We start from the raw sequence: 19,154 nt of genomic DNA, 5'->3' as shown, positions 1-19,154 counted from the left end.
GAAAAGGGGGAAAGCAAGCAGAGAATTGAGTCAGAGGAGTATTAAAAACATTAACTTTATCACTGATAAAATTAGTCTACAGAACATACCTTGAACTGTGGCTAGAAATAAGCTTCCAAATAATTGATCCCCACAAGTAAATTTACCCTGTGGTCACAATCAGAATACATGGGCAATGGTATATTGTCACCTTGGAGAGACAGAGATGCCTCAGTGTTGTAGGAAGGAGTGAGGAACACAGTGTGCTCCAGACAGGGTGCTCCACAATAAGGGAGAAAGAATTTGTGTCACGTGTATATAAACCAACCACTTTTCCTAGTTTCAGATCGATGGGTAAAAAGAAGCGTGGACCCTTCTCTCCAAAGATACAAACAATAGACATTTGTATTTAAGAGTCGCAGGGCATGGTGCACTGGCTCATACCTGTATTCCCAGCACTTTGGGAGGCCAAGGTAGGTGAACCACTTGAGCCCAGGAGTTTGAGACCAGCCTGGGCATCACAGTGAGACCCCATCACTACAAAAAAATTAAAAAAATAGGTGGGCATGGTGGTGTGTGCCTATAGTCCCAGCCACTCAGGAGGCTGAGGCTGGACCTGAACCCAGGAGGTTGAGACTGCATTGAACCAGAAACTCATAAAACTCATGAAAAACAAAAGAGTGATTACTACTGATCACATGAAAGAAAGAGTATCTGATTTCAAGCATTAGAGTTTGATAGTTCCTCCGCAGATTCCATCAAAGAAGTAATCACTGGAATTAAGAGAGAATCCACTAAAGGCTTGCAACCCTGCAGTATGTTGGTTTATGAAGCGCTCATATTATGGCAGGATGCGGTGGCTCATGCCTGTAATCCCAGCACTTTGGGAGGCCTAGGTGGGTGGATCAGCTAAGGTCGGGAGTTTGAGACCAGCCTGACCAACATGGAGAAACCCCGTCTCTACTGAAAATACAAAATTAGGCGGGTATGGTGGCACATGCCTGTAATCCCAGACACTCGGGAGGCTGAGGCAGGAAAATCACTTCAACCCAGGAGGCAGGGTTGCAGTGAGTTGAGATCGTGCCATTGCACTCCAGCCTGGGCAACAACAGCGAAAGTCTGTTTCAAAAAAAAAAAAAAGCGCTCATATTCAAACTCCGTTCAGCCATAAACAGGAAAAAGGATTCAGCCAGCTCATGAGCTAAGTGAACAAGTCAAGTGTGATCTACAAATTTTCTAAAACCTCAACAGCAAATTTGGGGCCCAATAAAATCTCTCCTGTCCCTAAGAGAAGTGAGCATTTATATCTACATTTAAAGTATATAAAGGAGTCATATTGAAAAGCAGACATAAAAATGCTTTAACATAAAATAAAAAGAAACTTAAAATGTCAGCTTGCTCTCCTGTGAGAAGATGCAAAAGACATGCTAATAGACAAGAACAGAAAAGCATGTAGAGGAATAAAGCTTGTTTATTATTTTTTTAAGTGAAAATAACAGTTAAGGTCACAAGATAGCCTAAGGTATTTTTATGGCAATTTATAAATTCAATTCCCCCTACAGCTCTATGAAATTCTTATCACTCCTCTCCCAGTTTTGCAGATATGGAAACTGAGAAACAAAAGATTTAGGTAACTTGTCCTTAATTGTACAAAAGTGAATTCGTAGAACTGGGATTTGAACCAAGAGATTCTGGCTCCAGAAGCCTCATACTGAACACCAGAGCACTGTTTCCATCAGGGAAATACAAACACAGATAGACATAATTATGGAGTTCAGGTTCATGAAAGATTTCCAAGAAACTAAAATGTCCAAAGCAAAATTAAAATTCACAATAGAGTTAGTTTAAAACTGAAACTCCATACAATTAAGGAACCAGTAACCTTTTTCAGCATTTACTAAGTGTCAAGCATTGTTCTATTTGCTTTGATTCATTAATTTATATGATCCTCCCAATAGCAATAGTAGATATTACTATTATCCTTATTTTATATAGAGGATCACCATGTTATGCATAAATACGATGTAAATATTATTGAATTTCTGGAATGTGACAGATAAGATTTTCTCATTTCATGAGCATGAATTGGATTTGCTTAATTTTCTCAAAATATTGTTTTATATTTCAATTATATTTCTAGCTTTTTAGCTTATTTTCACATTATTTTGCCCTATTACTCCAAATCACAGTCTCAAGAAAAACATATGTATAGAATATATTTATAAATGGAATATTCTTTAAAATCAAACTATTCTGACATTTCTTCAAAAATGGAGGGGAGGTTCATGGTTGCAACATCAATTTCACATCCTGTAAAAATTGAGTAAGTTATTGAATTCAATCTAAACAAGGTTGAAACAATCACTCGTTTTTGGTACAAGAAATACTGTTTTGTGATTTTTCTAAGAAGAGTTAACTACTCATTAGCATAATAAATAAATGTATGAATAATTGGTGGCCAAATTTCCTGTGATTTAGGATCCATTTATCAGGAGACCAAGGCTACAGTGAGTATATTTCTAAAGGTATTTTCCATCCAAATCCCTCCAAATAATTTGCTCAAGTATTTTTTTTTGAGGGGGGAACGGGGGGATTTATTTGATTATTCTCTAAAAACTTACTTTTATTTTGAGACTGTGATTATTGGAAAATTCCAACAAATATGCAATTTGTACAAAAGTAGGTAATTCATTCCCTTAAATGGAAAGCTATAAAAAATTACAAATATTTATTATGAAGTAACCAACTCCAGACAGGGGAACCCAAGAAAATATTCTGATGTTTCCAAGGAAAGCCATGTTTGAAAACCAGAAGCTTTAGCTCCCTTATTCAAAGACACTATCCTGAAAAGTTTATGTTTAATCCTACATTGTTTATTTTTTCAGTAAATGATCTACATTTTTGTCAAAATACGGTTAAGAAATGTGCATTTATTATATGTCTGTCTGTCAATAAAAATTGTCTATTTCAAAACAAAGCCTAAATTGAAAATGATGTGTAGCTTACTCTGTTTCAGGCATTTGTCTGAATAGTTTCCTAATTTTTATCCCTTTTATTTAGCAAAACTCTTTTGAAAATTAGGAGTATATCTATTGTTACAGACAATACAAAAGCAAGTTAACTTGCTTAAAATTCATATAGATAAATGACAAAACATAGTGTTCTTTGTACCTATTTATGTATTCATTACTTCCTTTACTACTTGATTAAAATGTCCACATTGGGTCCTGTTTAGCTGTCTCTCTGGCATGCAGAGGATTAGAATGAATCTCAACCAAAGCAGATTTCTGATCATAAAAACCATATGTAGCTTTGGCCTTAATTAAATTAATTATAAACAATTTCATTTTCCTTTTCAGGACAAGATAGTTATGGAGTAATCCTCACAACTGCTATCTCAATAATTGATTAACATGAGGAATTTTTTTCTAATCCACATTCTATTGTTTGCCACTTAAGAGTGCTGTGTTCACATATAAACATGAAATACCTCCTTCACTGGCCATAGAAATGACATTGTAACCACACCTGAAGGAAGTATTCTTTTTTCCATGTGAAATCCTACCTTAAATATTAATTAACGTTGATGCATTCTTCACATTTATTTTGCCACTTAATTTATACTTTAGCTTTTTGAAAGTCTTGAATAGAAATTTTGTTGTTGTTTTGCCTTATGCATTAGGTTTTATTTCCACTAAAGTTCTATTAACAGGAGGCAAGCCACTGAATGGCTTTAGAAGTAGCTTTGTGAAAGCTAACTTTTCAGCTGAGAGAAATCTCCCTGGGGATATTACAGAGACACAGAAACTTTAATAGTATTTTGTTTTCCTCAGCACATCCCCGGATTTTAACGTGTCTGAATTTAATGCATTAGAAACAAGCATATGTGGTCTTAGCTAAAATCTCTTCTTGTATCTAGAAAATCTATCACAAAAATACTAGCTACTGAATATATTTATACATGAGGAGAAAATACTAAAACAATGAACAAAGGACACAATTACAGTATAATCTGCAAAGCAGAGGCTCTTGCTCCTTGAGGGCAAGTAATAGCTCATAGATATTTCCCAACATCTATCTTCCCCGCTTAGTTTGCCTTTGCAGATCAGATTCTATCTGACCACACATGGTCTGTTCAAAATGATAAACAGTATTACTCAATGTATCTTCTCTGAAATGCTAATGCATTGTCAAAATGCTATAATAGCCCTTATTACATCTTTTTGTGAAAATAGACCATTCAAGGAAAAGTTAATTTAAATCATCTTGTACTCTAAAATGTCAGTAACAGTAATCATGAATGGTCAGCAACAACAATTTATGCTGTAAATGTTTTTAGACTTTTTTTCTACCAAACCAGTTCACTACATCAATGCTTATCTAAATTATACATTCTCTGGAAGTTTCTATAATACAGATTGAATAAAATGTTATGTTTTAAAATTTTCTTTTCGGTGCTATTAGACTAAGTAAATCCTCAAAATGGGGTGTAATTTGGGAGCAGATATAAATCAGCACACATAAATAATATGCTTAATTTGCTATAACATTTGATATTAAAAACATCCTACTTAGCTGGTGAGGGAATAAAATGTATTATTTTTAATTTAACCTCTTTTTTGATGCAGAAATGCACCTAAAGTTTCTGCTTTTGAGCATATATTAATTGAATTCTAACTACATGATATATGTAAGACACTTTTAAAACACAGAAAATATAACAGTCCATATTTCTCTACTCAAGTCACTCAGTCTTTTGACGGTGACAGTATAACCACAAACAACATAAGACACATTTGATGTACTGTATTATGAGAACCATACAACTTTCGTGCAAGATAGCTGACTGAGCACATACAAGGTCCTGTCCTCCATTTTCAATTTAAATAATTTAGTGATATATTCATACAATGGGCTACTACATTGCAGTTTTAAAAAGAAAGATAAAAACTATTGATAGATGCACCAGAAAGGATGAAGCTCACAAGCATTATGTTGAGTGGAAGAAGCTAGTCACCAAAAAATGACACAAACTATGATTTCACATATACAAAATTCATGAACAGACAAAACTTATCTATAGTAATAAAAGTCAGAATAGAGGTTACCTCACTGGTGGGAGTGAAGAAAGGTAGTTAATGGCATGGAAGTAGCAGAAGAGAACATTAGAGGGTGATGGAGTTGTATAAGCTTATGTATGTGTAAAAATGCCCTGAGGTTTAAATTAATGACTTGCGTATTTACAACCAGTATACTTTCTTCCCTTTACTATATGTATATGTGTTAAGCTTCAATTAAGGGGTTAAGAAAAGTAAAGTTTTATGTAATACAATAAAGCTGTGATGGAAGAGTGTGTTAGCCTAAATCAAACTACTTTATATGTGAACAGGTTTCTGCAAGACATAAAGAGGATACAATTGAGCTGATGAATAAATTAGAGGAGAGGAAGTTGCCATCCAGAATATGCACAAAATAAATCTATGCTATACCTGAAACGGAAGCTATTCAAGACAGAGTTCTAACTGTAAGTTAGTTCTAAGTTATGTTTTTCTAATGGAAAAAATCAGTCAAACTTCAGTCCTTCTTCCTGTATTTTTCTCCCTGACAGAGCCGGGGCTCTGTCCTCAGGAAAAAAAAAAAAAAAAAAAAAAAAAATGGAGGAATATAGACAATAAAAGATCCAATTTCTTATATTTTGACTTTCAAAAGTGATGATTCAGAAACAAGAAAAGGTCTCGAAGAATGCTTGACTTATCACAAGTAATGTTCTCTTGCCCAGAATATATGAAAGAGAAGTAGAGAGTAGAAAGGAAAGGAAAGAGAACTGAAATTGGTATTTTAAAAAGCGTTGAAAAAATATTCCTTTAATAATACAAAAATAGTTTTCAATGAAATACATGAACATTCAGAGTCTAGGATATTTAAATATCAAGCATGAAATTATTCTATAGATATAGCCTAGAATAAGACTGTCCAATAGACCTTTCTATAATGATGGAACAGCCCTAGATCTGTGCTGTCCAATAGGGTACCCCTTAGCCACATTGGCTATAAAGCATTTTGAAACTGATTTTATAACTAATTTTAATTAAGTTAATGTAAATTTAAATAGTTACCTATGACTAAGGGCTATTTTTTGGACAGTGAAGGAATAGAAAATAAATCTGAGATCTAGAGTATAGAATGAGATCAAAATATAAAATATATGAAAGAAACAAGAAACAGAAAGGATGTATTGAATACTTTCAGTATTTATCTAATGAGAGTTACATAAAGTGAAAGTGAGAAAATGTATAAGAGAAAATAAAGCATAAAATGAACCAGAAAAGAAAAGAGAGACACTGGTTATCAAGCAGTGATAGCCCTTAAATAAAAGTTCTTAACCAAAAAAAAGGCGGGGCTCATACTTTCATATGTTTCTTAAAATTTATTTTAAAATTTAAAATTTACAGCTTTATTGTATTGTATAAAACTTTACTTTTCTTAACCCCTTAATTGAAGCTTAACACATATACATATAGAAAAGGGAAGAAAGTATACTGGTTGTAAATACACAAGTCATTAATTTAAACCTCAGGGCATTTTTACACATACGCAAGCATGCCTAAAATTTCCAAGAAAAACAATCAAATTGACTACAATTGAATGAAAATAAGACCATTGTCGTATTTCTCAGCTGTAACACTTTCTCCTAGAATAAAAAGCAGCAATGGATTCAAACAAATGAGAGAAAACAAACAAGCCAAAAACCAACAACAACAAAACAAAAAGCATTCTGAATTCTATATACCCAGACATATTATAAATGAATCATGGGCATAATAAAAAATTTTCCAAACAAGCAAGAACTCATAGTTGACCTCCTATGAACTCCTTTTGAAATAATTACCTCAGAACATATTCTAACAGGCTTTGGAAGGTATATGGAAAGGAAGAGGCTATGAGGCTACTCTTCAATCATTTCATTACCATATCTGGAGGACAATTTGAGAAAGAAAGAAGGCAAATGATCTTGTCACATTGTATTGTAAACGTGTAAACAAGAGACTTTATGGTAAATAAACTAATGGTACTTACTAGGAGAAAAATCCTCATCTCAGAAATCTTTTGACTAAAATGTTTCTAGTTAGTATTGTTTATGGTAAAGAAACCTAGAGTCTGTGGATTTATAAGAAATGGCTCCCTGGAAAAAATCACATATATTTTCTAACTCCATGGATATAAGATGAAACAATTAAAATACTTGTTACTTAAAACAGATGATAAAGAGATTTAGGGTTTGTTACTAAGTTAAAAAAGTTATTGCATACGGATGTGAAATTATTCCAGCACAATTTTTGAAAAGACTATTTATTTGCCTCTGCACATAATGATGTTCCATTTATTTGCCTCTGCACTTTGGCAAATGTCAATTACTGTATACGTGTGAGTCTGTTTCTGGACTCTCATTTCAGTTACACTCTATATGCCTATTCATTGGCCAATTCCATACTGAGTTACTATCTCTAGCTTTATAAAAAGTCTTGAAATAAGGTAGCATGTGAATGTCAAGTTTGTTTTTCTAGGCAAAACGATTTTGGTTATTCTTGTTCATTTGCCATTCCACATAAATTTTATAATCTCTTGTGCATTTCTATGACAAATATTGCCATGACATTGATTTGGATTGTATTTACTGATTTGATCAATTTGGAATTTGGACATATTTGGCATCTTAACACTACTGAGTCTTTCAATACATGAATATAATATGCCTCTCCATTTATTTCAGCCTTTTTGATTTCTTTCTTCACTGTTTTGTAGCTTTTACCATACACATCTTTTAAATATTTTATTACATTTATACCTAACTAGCTCATCTTTTTCCACCATCAATGGTGGTATTCCCGTTTCTTACTGTTCATTGTCAGTACCTAAAAATACCATTAAATTTTTAAATTGTGATCTTGTATCTTCCGTAACTTTGTTTTGTACATTCTTTGAAATCTTCTTCAAATACAATCATGTTGAAAGTGAATAACAACAATTCCACATATTTTTTTTTCTATTTGTATGAATAGTTCTTTTTCTTTTCTTATTACACTGCCTAGAAACTGCAGTATAATGTTAAATGTGGGTGGTAAGAATATTTTTCTTTTCCCTTAGAGTGAGGGTTCAGTCTTTTATCAGTAAGTATGATGTTTGCTGTAGGTTTTCTGTAGCTGTTTCTTATCATGTTGGGTAAATTCCATTCTACCTAAAATTTAGAGTTTATCATGAATGGATATTGAATTTTGTAAAATTATTTTTCTATATCTATAGAGAATATAATGCATGTAGGGTCTGCAACAATGTCCTCTTTTTAATTTGTGATATAATAATTTGTGTCTTCTTCCTTGTTGGTGAGTCTCATCATAGGCTTTGGGTTTCATTGATTTTTCTCTGCTGTTCCATTTCCAATTTTATTTATGTTCTTTATTATTACTTTGCAGCTGCTTACTTTGGTTTAATTTACTTTTTTCAAGTTTCTTAAGGAGGAATTTTAAATCACTGATTTAAGACTTTTTTTCATATAAACATGAAATGCTATACATTTCTCTTTAAATTGTGCTTTATTTGCATCCCGCAAATTTTGCATGATAGAGAGATTATTTTCTTTTATTCAATTCAAATTATTTTCAGATGTCCCCTCTGATTTTCTCTTTGACCTGTAAGTTACTAGGTTGGTAAAAAATTAATTGTGGTTTTTGCCACTTAAAGTGATATTTAGATGTGTGTTCATCAGTAAAAATCTTCGGCAATTATTCCAGATACCTGTTTGTGATTTCTATTTTAATTCCATTATGATCAAAGAATATACTATGTACGTGTTTTTAAATGTATTGAGGTTTGAATTATGGCCAGAACCATGATATATAGACTATACAGTATGTTCTACATGCACTTGAAAATAATGTAAATTCTGCTCATATTTAGTGTTCAATAAAAGTCGATTTGGTTGGTGAAGGCTTTGATGATATTGTTCACATCTGCGAATTCATTATTGACTTCTAGTCAATCAATTACTATCCAATCAATTACTTTGGGTTCTCTGAAGTTATTATATCTGTAGTTTGATAAATTATTCTTTAAAATTTTGTAACCACTATCTCTTCAAATATTTCATCTGCCTCACATTCTCTCTCTGTTTTCTCTAGGATTTCAATGCCACATATATCACACTAATGATATTTTCTTACGGCATTTGCGTGTTTTGTTTCCTTTTTTCTTCACTCTTTTATCATTTGACAGTTTAGGTAATTACTATTAACTGACTTTCACTTCCTCTATCACTTTCCTTAGCTGTGTCAAGTCTATTGCTGAGCCCATCCAAGGCATTCTTCATATTTCTTATGGAGGTTCTCATTTCTGGCACTTTCATGTGGCTCCTTCTTGTCGTTTTCACTTCTCTGCTGAAATCTTTATCCATGCACGTTGTACATCTTTGTGTTACAACCTTTAACCTATTAACCATAGTTATTTTCAATTACCTGTCTGATTGTTGCAACATCTGGATCATCTCTAAGTCTTGTTCAGTTGATTACTTTGTCTCTTGACAGTAAGGGTTGTGTGTTTTGTTTTTAACTTGATTTTTGTGTCTGTTAATTTTTTTATTAATTTCCAGACATAGTGTTCAGAGTGGTAGAGACTGATAAAAGTAGTATTTATGTATTAGGTAAATATCATTTGTCTTCTGCTAGGTTATTATTGTGGGAAGGTGAGTAAATTTAACTCAAGAGTTGAGCCCAGTTTGGATTTTGTTGTTGCAATATTCAGTTTTGTTCACCACTGTCTTTAAATTCCTGTTTGTTCTTAGGTTGGAGATAGTTTGCTGGTGGGTTTTCACGATGTTTCTGCTCCACTCATTAGGGCTTCCCTGTTCAACTGCCCCTCAAAGGGAAACTTCTCTAGTCGTCTCCAGTGTTAATCTGTTGCTTCTGTCTTGGAGGTTGAGGTGTTATGGTTGTGGACGAGGTTCTCTGTCATCCTGATTCAGCCTCAATTTAAGCAGTCATTGTCTCCCTGAGTCTTAGAATATGGATTTTCACAGTGATCTTCTTCCAAACTCAATGGAAGGAGACCTTTACTGGTCTGGGCTCTTCTGAGCACATTTCTTGCTCCTACCTATGGATAAAGTATTTCTTTTTTTTTTCCCCCTTCCCCTACCCACAATGGAGACATCTTCTCCTTGCACTGGGCCAAGAGCTTTCTGCTATTCCCCAGCATCTTAAAAGTCTTTTTTCCTTATGTGAGAAGAAACCAAAGATGGGTTCCTGTGTTTCCTACAGCAGTGGATGCACCTCTTCTTCATGCTGCATCTCCAAAGTAGTCTATATTAGTACCTGCCCTGCCAATAAACTTTTCTCATCAGCACATAGTGAAGTCTATGGAGAAAAGCCTGCAACTGGCTGTCTTCATAGGTTCCATACTCTCACAGTATCAGAGAAGCAATCTTTGAAAATTAATTAAAAGTCACTGTGACTTCTTTTTATTCACTTGTATGGTGGCCTTCTCTTCCTCTTGTGATCTTACACAGGTGAATCCATGCTTGTTCTCTATCTGTCTGCAGAGGCACCTGTCTTTCCTCAGATTCCAGGCTACTTGTTGTCCTGCAGCATTAGCTCTCCAATAGATTCCAGAAAAATTAGGATTTTGAGGACCACCTATCTTTCTCTTGCTAGAAGGCAGATGGGTACTCCTTCTAGATGTCTACATTCTTAGGCAGAAGTCAGAAGACCTGGGATTTGTGTTGTTATTGTGGGCAGGTATTAAAGTCAATCACTTTAATGTTTCCAGTAAGCTTCCAGATATGTCGACACAAGAAACCACGCAGATACGTTCTTCATTGTTCATTCATTTAGGGCCCATTTCCCCAGATCATACAGCAGGACCTTTCGTTAAAGTACAAGGGTCTGTAAATATCCAAACACTCGCCTGTGAAAGTCTAACAAGTCTTCTTCTGCTAATTCCACTGCTATTGCCCTTGTGCAAACCCGAACTTGCTTTTTTCTTCAAGGCTTTACAAAACGGCCCTGTGGCCCTTATTCTGTATTCTCACTCTAGAGGATCCTTTCGGTGGACTAAGAAGCCACCTTTTCCATGACTGGGAGAGAATGGTAAGACCCAGACTACACAGTATCCTTAGTGGGCTCTATTTCTGGTTCTATAGTCAGCGAAGCAACTGCTAATATAAACTGTAGGCTCCCCTGAAGTTACCCTCTTAGCATCTTTCTAATATACTGTCTCTACCTTGTGAACAAGCTTTGCTATGCTGCACTCCTCCTATCTGAATGTCTCTCTGATATCACCCATGGCGCAATCAGTATTTCTGTCCTCAGAATTTTCTGATGCCCTTCAGTAGTGGGAGTGGTTTGAACCAACCCTCAGTAACAATCTCACTTTTCTCTCCTGAGTTCTATATGCTAAACAACTCAGCAGTTTTAGCCAAACTTCAAGAGAACTCACTGAATAGCCCTATTCAATTTCTGCAAATTCCTGCAATCTGCATATGTACTGGTTACAACAACTTCAAATATTATCTGAGTAGATGGATCGTAAGTGTCCAGTGAAAATATCTGTGCCAACACCCTTGGTGTATCTTTAACACTTGTTTCAGCAAAAGCCCCACTCAAATTCGGATTTATTTTTGGAGACATTATGGTTCAGGCCAACAGGATTAATAGATAAATATGATTCAACCAAAACCCCAAAAGCCCTGCTAGTCTCTAAGTTTCCTGCCTATTTCCAGTATATGAGAGAACCAGTAATTTATTTCTCAAAGTAGAACTATCTCTGGTTTCTGCTGTCTATATACATCCTTCAGAATTTCATGGGTTGGAATAAATAAATTAAATTTTATTTAATTTAATAAATCCCGCTTAAATGTTAGCAGCATTTATCAGCCAGCCTCTGTTTTTCATTTAGGTGCCTCTCATCTTTAGCTCAACCTGATCTTTCTCTGAAGAGGCAATTCTCATACTGTCAGTGTAGTAAACTGACTTTCTATTAGTGATTTTTAACTCCAAATCCTTCGTGAGAATATGGCAAACTGCTAGTAAATTTTAAAATCCCCATATCAATGCATGAAATAAATACTGATTCACTTTCTACAAGAATGCAAATTGTTACTGGCTGGATTCCCAAATTGGAATGGCTAAAATAGTGCTAAATTAAATTAAATTTGGCCTGAAGCAACCTTCATACATTGAGTCCCTAAGAATGAACTGCAACCTAAGAGTTTATTTTTGTAACAAATAGTTGAGTCTCAGCCAATCACAGCCACTGAGCTCCAAACGAACACAGGCTGCCAACTGATCAGACCATGTCTATACAGGGCCAATGCCTCATCACAACATGCAAATTAGGCAAACACTCAACGGTAACCAATAAAGCTGTTTCTGTATGTTACTTCCTTTTCCTGTCTATAAAAACTGCTTGCCACACGGCTGGACGAAGTTCCCTGAACCTCCCCTGGTTCTGGGTGCTGTCCAATTTGTGAATCATTCTCTGCTCAAATAAAGTCTACTAAATTTAATTTGTCTATAAAGTTTTTCTTAACAATAGCATACCGTCCCCCATGATCTGAGGCACTTCCTTTATAGCCTTTACAATATCAATTACAATGAAGGTAATCAGAAATACCAACCTGTTTAATCCTTCATACTGTTAACCTCCAGGATTCATCTGTCTTAGGTATTGACCAGACAAGAATTTGGAAAAGAGAGTTAGAGGGAACCAAAACTTCTACTTCAACAATTTCCTTAATCAGAACAACAATCTCTCATTACTTCAAGAGAGTCTGCATTTATTGTATACCACCAAAGATGTCTCCAGTCACATTTTCCCATTAGCAAATTTACCCCTACCCTGCTTTCAAGTGCCTTTCAGAGTATCATCTGTATACCCCACAGGGATTACTGGACAACTAGCATCCATATCTGGTGACCCTAAGAAGTTTGCATATCACCTCTACATCACTTCATCCAAAAAAGCCATTGCAAAAAGCCTAAGGCTTTTTTTTGTTTTATACTGTAAGGGATATTTTAATTTTATGGACTTTTGAATTTTAATTCCTAGAAATTACCTTTACTATTATTTTCTGTCTAGAACTTCTATATCTGGATATTTGCACTTCTGTGGATATTTCTCAGCTGTTCGATCATATTTGTTTCCTTCTAGGAATGTGCTGGTATCCCACCTTACAAATGATGAATTCTTTCTTCAGCTATATTCATTCTCATATGCAATCTATTACGCTTTTTATTCAGCTGTTAACTTCTTTGCACCTAGTGTTTCTATTTGATTATTTTTCATTACATCTTATTCTTGTTTCCTATTGATAATATCCTTCCCTTGTTGCATATTTTCTCTATTTCAAATTCTGACTCTTCCATTTTAATACTTCTGATATGTTGCCCAATTTACATTTTTTAATTTAAGGAAGATATATTTCTGAAGTGTTCAATTTAAATAAGTTATATCTTAGTATTTTGGCATTTAATAATATTATTAATTTGGCTTTTCCCTGAAGAGATAGATACGTTGCCTGTTAGTATGAACTGGGGAGGGGCAGAAAAAGGAATCTAGGTCAATCCTTAGAGGTCAAAGGTTTATGAAGGGATGGGCTTTCAGGTGAAGAACTCAAGTTACCACAAACCAGAATTAACCACTCCTATTCGGTTTCACCGCACCAAGTAACTTTTCAAGTCAACACTCTACATTCAAACACCAAGGAAATGGAAGACTGCCTAAATTGTCATCCATCAGCCCTGGAAGTTTGGAGGAAACTGAATGAAAGAGAGAAAGCCAAGTCTGGTGAGTCCTCATCCATTAGTTTTCCTCAATTCTCCACCCTGTCAAGGATTTTGAATTCCCTTGATTTTATCCCTACAGAAGGATGGGCCATTGGAAGTATTGGCCTTCAAAGGTATGGGCAACCATTGCCAAATCCTGCAACAAAAAAGAAGGCAAAGGGGAAGTCAAGACACTATTTCAACTGCTCTTTTCTAATTTCTGCTTTAACAGCTGAGCCAAAAGCTCTTTGCTGTCAGCTGCAGCCATCTACCTGCCTTGCCACATACCAGTTCAAAGTAGCTGTCTTTTTTCCTAAGGATTTCTCACATTTTTATGAGTCTGCATGGAGTTTTCCTTCTCCCCCCCAGTTTCCCTCGGGTTGATTTGCTGGAGAGCAGAAGCAGCTTGTGCTAATTTGCAGTCTTGGCATAAATTGGAAACTCTCCTCCAAGCAGGTTTATGAACAGGAAACAGAAGACAACATCGCTGTAATAGAATCAAAGTAGACTACTGAATAGTCTTCTGAGATATACAAGATCCAAATTCTGGAAGAAACCTCAAACATCTAATTGTACATTTGACTACCCTGCTGGAATATTTAACTGTTAATTCCTTTAACAATATGGTCTCAAGTGAATGGACTAGATACACAATTTTAAAGTGTAGAATAAATTGAAGAAAAGTTTTACGTTTAAAGTTTAAATTATTTTAAATTTTGACTTAAAACTTGATTTGAAATTATCTTAATTTTAATAAAGAATGAAAAACAAATTTGAGAAATCTTCAAACTGCTTTCCACAGTGGCTGAACTAATTTACATACCCACCAACAGTGGATAAGCATGAACTTTCCTCAACAGCCTTACCAGCATCTTTTCTTTCTCTTTTTAACTTTTTAATAACAGACATTCTGACTGGTGTGAGATAGTATCTCATTGCAGTTTTGATTTGTATTTCTCTGATGATTAGTGATGATGAGTATGTTTTCATGTCTGTTGGCCACTTGTGTGTCTTCTTTTGAGAAGTGTGTGTCCATGTCCTTTGCCTATTTTTTTAATGGAATTATTTGTTTCTTGCTTGCTGAATTGAGTTCCTTATAGATTCTGGATATTAGACCTTTGTTATATGCAGAGTTTGTACATATTTTTCCCCATGCTGTAGGTTGTCTGTTTATCAATAGTTTGTTTCTTTTGCTGTGTAGAAGCTGTTTAGTTTAATCAGGTCTTACTTGTCAATTTTTCGTTTTGTTGCAATTGCTTCTGGGGACTTAGCCAAAAATTCTTTGCCAAGAAAGCCTCTGAGAAAGGTATTTCAGAGGCTTTCTTCTAAAAGTTTAAGAGTTTGAGGTCTTACATTTAAATCTTCAGTCCATCTTGAGTTAATATCTGTATAGAGTGAGCTACCATTTGACCCAGTAATCCCATTGTTGTGTATATCCCCAAATGAAAAGAAGTTATTATACCAAAAGGCACATGCACTCACATGTTCATCTCTGTGCCAATCACAATAGCAAAGACATGGAATCAACCTAGATGCCATCAATGGTGGACTGAATTTTTAAAATGTAGTATATATATACTATGAACTACAACATAGCCATAGAAAAGAATGAAATCCTGTCCTTTGCAGCAACATGAATGGAGCTGGAGGTCATAATCCTAAGTGAATTATCACAGAAACAGAAACCTAAATATGGCATGTTTTCACTTACAAGTGGGAGCTAAATATGGAGCACACAAGGACAGAAACATGGGAACAACAGACACTTCAGATTACTAGAGAGGGGAGGGAGAGAGGGGGACATGGGTTGATAAAATTATTTGGGTATTATGCTCACTACCTGGGTGCAATATACCCATGTGACAAACCTAAACATGTACCCCCATATCTAAAATAAAATTTGAATTTTATAAAAATAAAAATAATAAAATATGTTAAAAAAGAAAAAAATAGATATCAATACTGGTAAACCTTAAACTACAGATAAATTGCAAAGTTCTAGGTAAAGTGTCTAAATCCCTACTTTTAGCTGGGACATCTATTTGAGAAAACCTGTATCCAGCTCTTTAAATATAATTTGCATTGCCTTTGCTTCAATTCACAATTTTGAAGCAATCATCATATAATGCTCCTGGCATTGGTGGTGAAAATAAGTCAAAGCATATTTAAGCCTGTATTTTTGAAGCATGTTAACTGTCCTAATGCCCATCTCCTAATGTCCTCATAACGGGAATATTTTATTTTTACATTTTGGTTTCTCTTATATTCCCAAATATAGAGCCCACATTAAATGAAAGCTAACTAAATAACTATTTGGGAGTTCCTGGAACCTACTCTTTTCCAGCCGTCTCTCTAAGTGGACTACCCTTGTTCCTCAGATTCCACCACATTAGGTCTTTTAAAGTTAATCATGAGTGCTCTACATTAAAATGCAAAATATCCTAGAAAGAAAGACATTTTTACCTACTGGTATATAATTGTGTATTATTTTATCAGATCGTTGGTATGGTATTGACCATACCATAGTCAATGAATTAGTATTGAATACCAGGATTTAAAGCAGGCTTCAAAAGACACTGAGGAACGTAGATCAAAGAGAGCTGGTGAAAAGTTTCAGGATACCAGGTGGGACATGGAAACTAGCAGCACCTTTAGGCCATTTGCCAAAGTGGGGAAAGGAGAAAATATTTTAAAGCAGGTGGGAGTATGCTGATGTAACTACCTTCTTCACGCTTTCATTTAGAGCCACTGTGCCCAAGAGACTGAAAATATTTCTGAAATTATTACACATATCCCAAAGTCAGGGCTATAAATTGTGATGCAACAAAAGATCTGACTTTCCCAGGCTGACCACCCAGCTTGCTTACACCTCCCTGCACAGCAACATACACAAGTTCCAATTTGAGGCCCTGCTTTAGAAATTTCTCACCTGTCCAAAAGAAATTCACCTGAATCTTCCTCTCTACTCCACCTAAAACTGATGAATCATCCTCACTTCTGGTTGTAGAAAGAATGAATGAATTCATTTCTCAGAAAAGAAAGTTAACACTGAGATGATGGGGGAAGTGTTGGCAGATATTCATATATGGACAACTTTTCCTCATCTCTAAAATCATACTATGCCTAAAGCCAATGTTCAAGTTACACCTATTTTAATTATTTTGCAATATTTAGATACCTAAGTCAGAGACGTCAAAGCAAGGGCTTTCCTTCGCAATTATAACCCCTCTAATCCTATCCCAAATTCCCAGCTATCTTCAAAACAAAGCCAGTGGATTTCTGTGCATAATTAACACCCAGACTAGACCATTCTTAACTGGCTCCTCACCTGTAACACCAAATTAATGTCAGGAAATGCAACTACACCTATCATTAGCTGCGTTCCATATTCCAAAAGAGAAAAAGATATTGCTTTGAATATATCTTCCTGTTACTTTTTCAAATATTTCCTTATTTGAATTCCTTTGGGTAAATGTCATTTCCTGTTAGGACCCCAAATTCGAATTCCTTTTTGAGATTCAAAATAACAACCAGTTGTTGGTTTCACAATAGCACTGCAAAAGACTGAAAGTTCTTATAAATCCCTGAAGGAACAAAAAACCATGAGAGTTTTTATCTACCTAACATTTTGAGTTTTGATCCTTTGGTTTTAGTTTGATATGCTAATATTTAAGCAAGTAATTAATAATAACTAATTTTAATAAACCCAGAACATCTGTAGAAGGTACAATTTAGGCAACTACTAAATCATGCACCTCTTTCCTGGATTCATTCTGTAGTTTTAAAACAAATTAGTGTCCATTAAATACAACATATTTCCATTTTAAAGAAATTATTTAAATTCCACATAATACTTTATGCATGCATGAATATTTGAACATGTAAAACAAAAACAAAAATGTTAGAACTTGTAGTTAGCACTCTGTTCAATGTTCTAGTTCAATTTCTATTTTTTTCGTCTATCCTATAATTGTTTATCTTGATTTTATTATTAAATGAGTATGCTGGGTTTATAAGATGAAATTAATTCCCATCTAGCAATTTCTAAATTCACAATTTTATAAGTCTTAGCTATGTGAAAATAAATAGAAACAGACCTCTTTGCTGATTTTATAACTAAAGAAACTTGAATTGAATAATTAGGACATAAAAACGTGTGATAGTAAAGTTTACTGAGAAATGGCTACCAAAAACAAGATTCATTTCCAAGTAAACAATGCAAAAATTCACTAAGCTGTTCGCCAAGTAGTTTTTCTCTTTCTACATTTATACTTGCACTAGCTCTGCTAAAAGAAGCCTAATATATCTATGATTGAGACCATGTCTTTATTGGAAATAGTGAAAATAGGATAATACATTCAATATTGGTTCACTTAAGGTAAGCCTAAACTACAGGAGATAAAGAATGCCATTAGCCAAATAGAAACTGTCTTAAAGATACAACATCTAAGAAGATGATGACAACAGCATAATATGAAACTCCAGTTAGTTAGCAACCTGCTTTGGTGATAAGACTTGAGCTCATAGGGGTATGCGTCCCAATAAAATAATTCAAAATGTGGAAGAAAAAACAGAGTGTGACATCAGAAAATTGCTGAAATTATTTCTATTTGAATACTTTTTTTCTGACCCAGAGAGGTACAATTTATCATGGAATGAATGGAACAATATGTGACAATAAGAGGAACCAATGAGAATAAATTAGGCTAGATTGCTGTGATACAGTGTTTTGCTTACTTGAACTGGCTACAAGTTTCTTTGCTAAATTCAAGTTGTTTCCTATACTGCTTAACGTGCCAAATTTGTTTTGATTTAAAATGCAGTAACGAAAAGAAAAAATTACATTGGCATTACTTTATACGGCAAAGTTATTTTTAGATATTAATATATTCCACAAACAAATTTATTGTACTCATTCTGGTTGACCTTAAAATTCTGTTATTCTGCTATTTTCCTAAAGAATATAAAGATCCAGTATGAATATTAGTGTAAAAAAATCTTACAAAGGTCTACCTGGCTTTGATGACCCGTCATTACACAGGAAGATCCCTGCTGCTACTGGCGCTGAATTCTCAGTCATGATAGAGCTGCTCCACAGTCATGGAAAGATTTGTTAATTTTTGCATCCACACCCCTTCACTCTAGTTTGACCACACGCTAGGTTGCCTCTTTAATGCCAGGTTCCACCACGTGACTTGAATTAGCCAATGAAATGTAAACAGAAGTTACACGCGCCTCTTCCATGCACCAGGTGCAAATCTTGTCTCATTTTCTTCTATCTCTTTACTCCCCCGCACTGCCACACGTGAAGCTGCTGATTGCCTGGGTTCTGGGCTGAAGATCTTATGGAGATGAGCACCAGCT

General features: G+C 34.7%; 1 long non-coding RNA gene across 27 annotated transcripts in view; it reads right to left on the bottom strand.

The window, feature by feature from the left end:
- Positions 1-19,154, bottom strand: part of LOC129532022 (uncharacterized) — a 369,252-nt gene that overhangs the window by 100,017 nt on the left and 250,081 nt on the right. The window contains exon 26 of one of the 27 annotated variants that reach the window (XR_010129766.1): positions 6,817-19,152. The exons of the other annotated variants lie outside the window; for them this stretch is intronic. This is a non-coding gene — a long non-coding RNA (uncharacterized lncRNA). Of the gene's footprint in view, positions 1-6,816; positions 19,153-19,154 lie in introns of those variants that run through there. 27 annotated transcript variants of the gene reach the window in all.

This window comes from Gorilla gorilla, chromosome 11, assembly GCF_029281585.2.
Source record: "Gorilla gorilla gorilla isolate KB3781 chromosome 11, NHGRI_mGorGor1-v2.1_pri, whole genome shotgun sequence".
NCBI lineage: Eukaryota > Metazoa > Chordata > Mammalia > Primates > Hominidae > Gorilla > Gorilla gorilla.
This window is presented reverse-complemented; position numbering and strand designations above follow the sequence as displayed.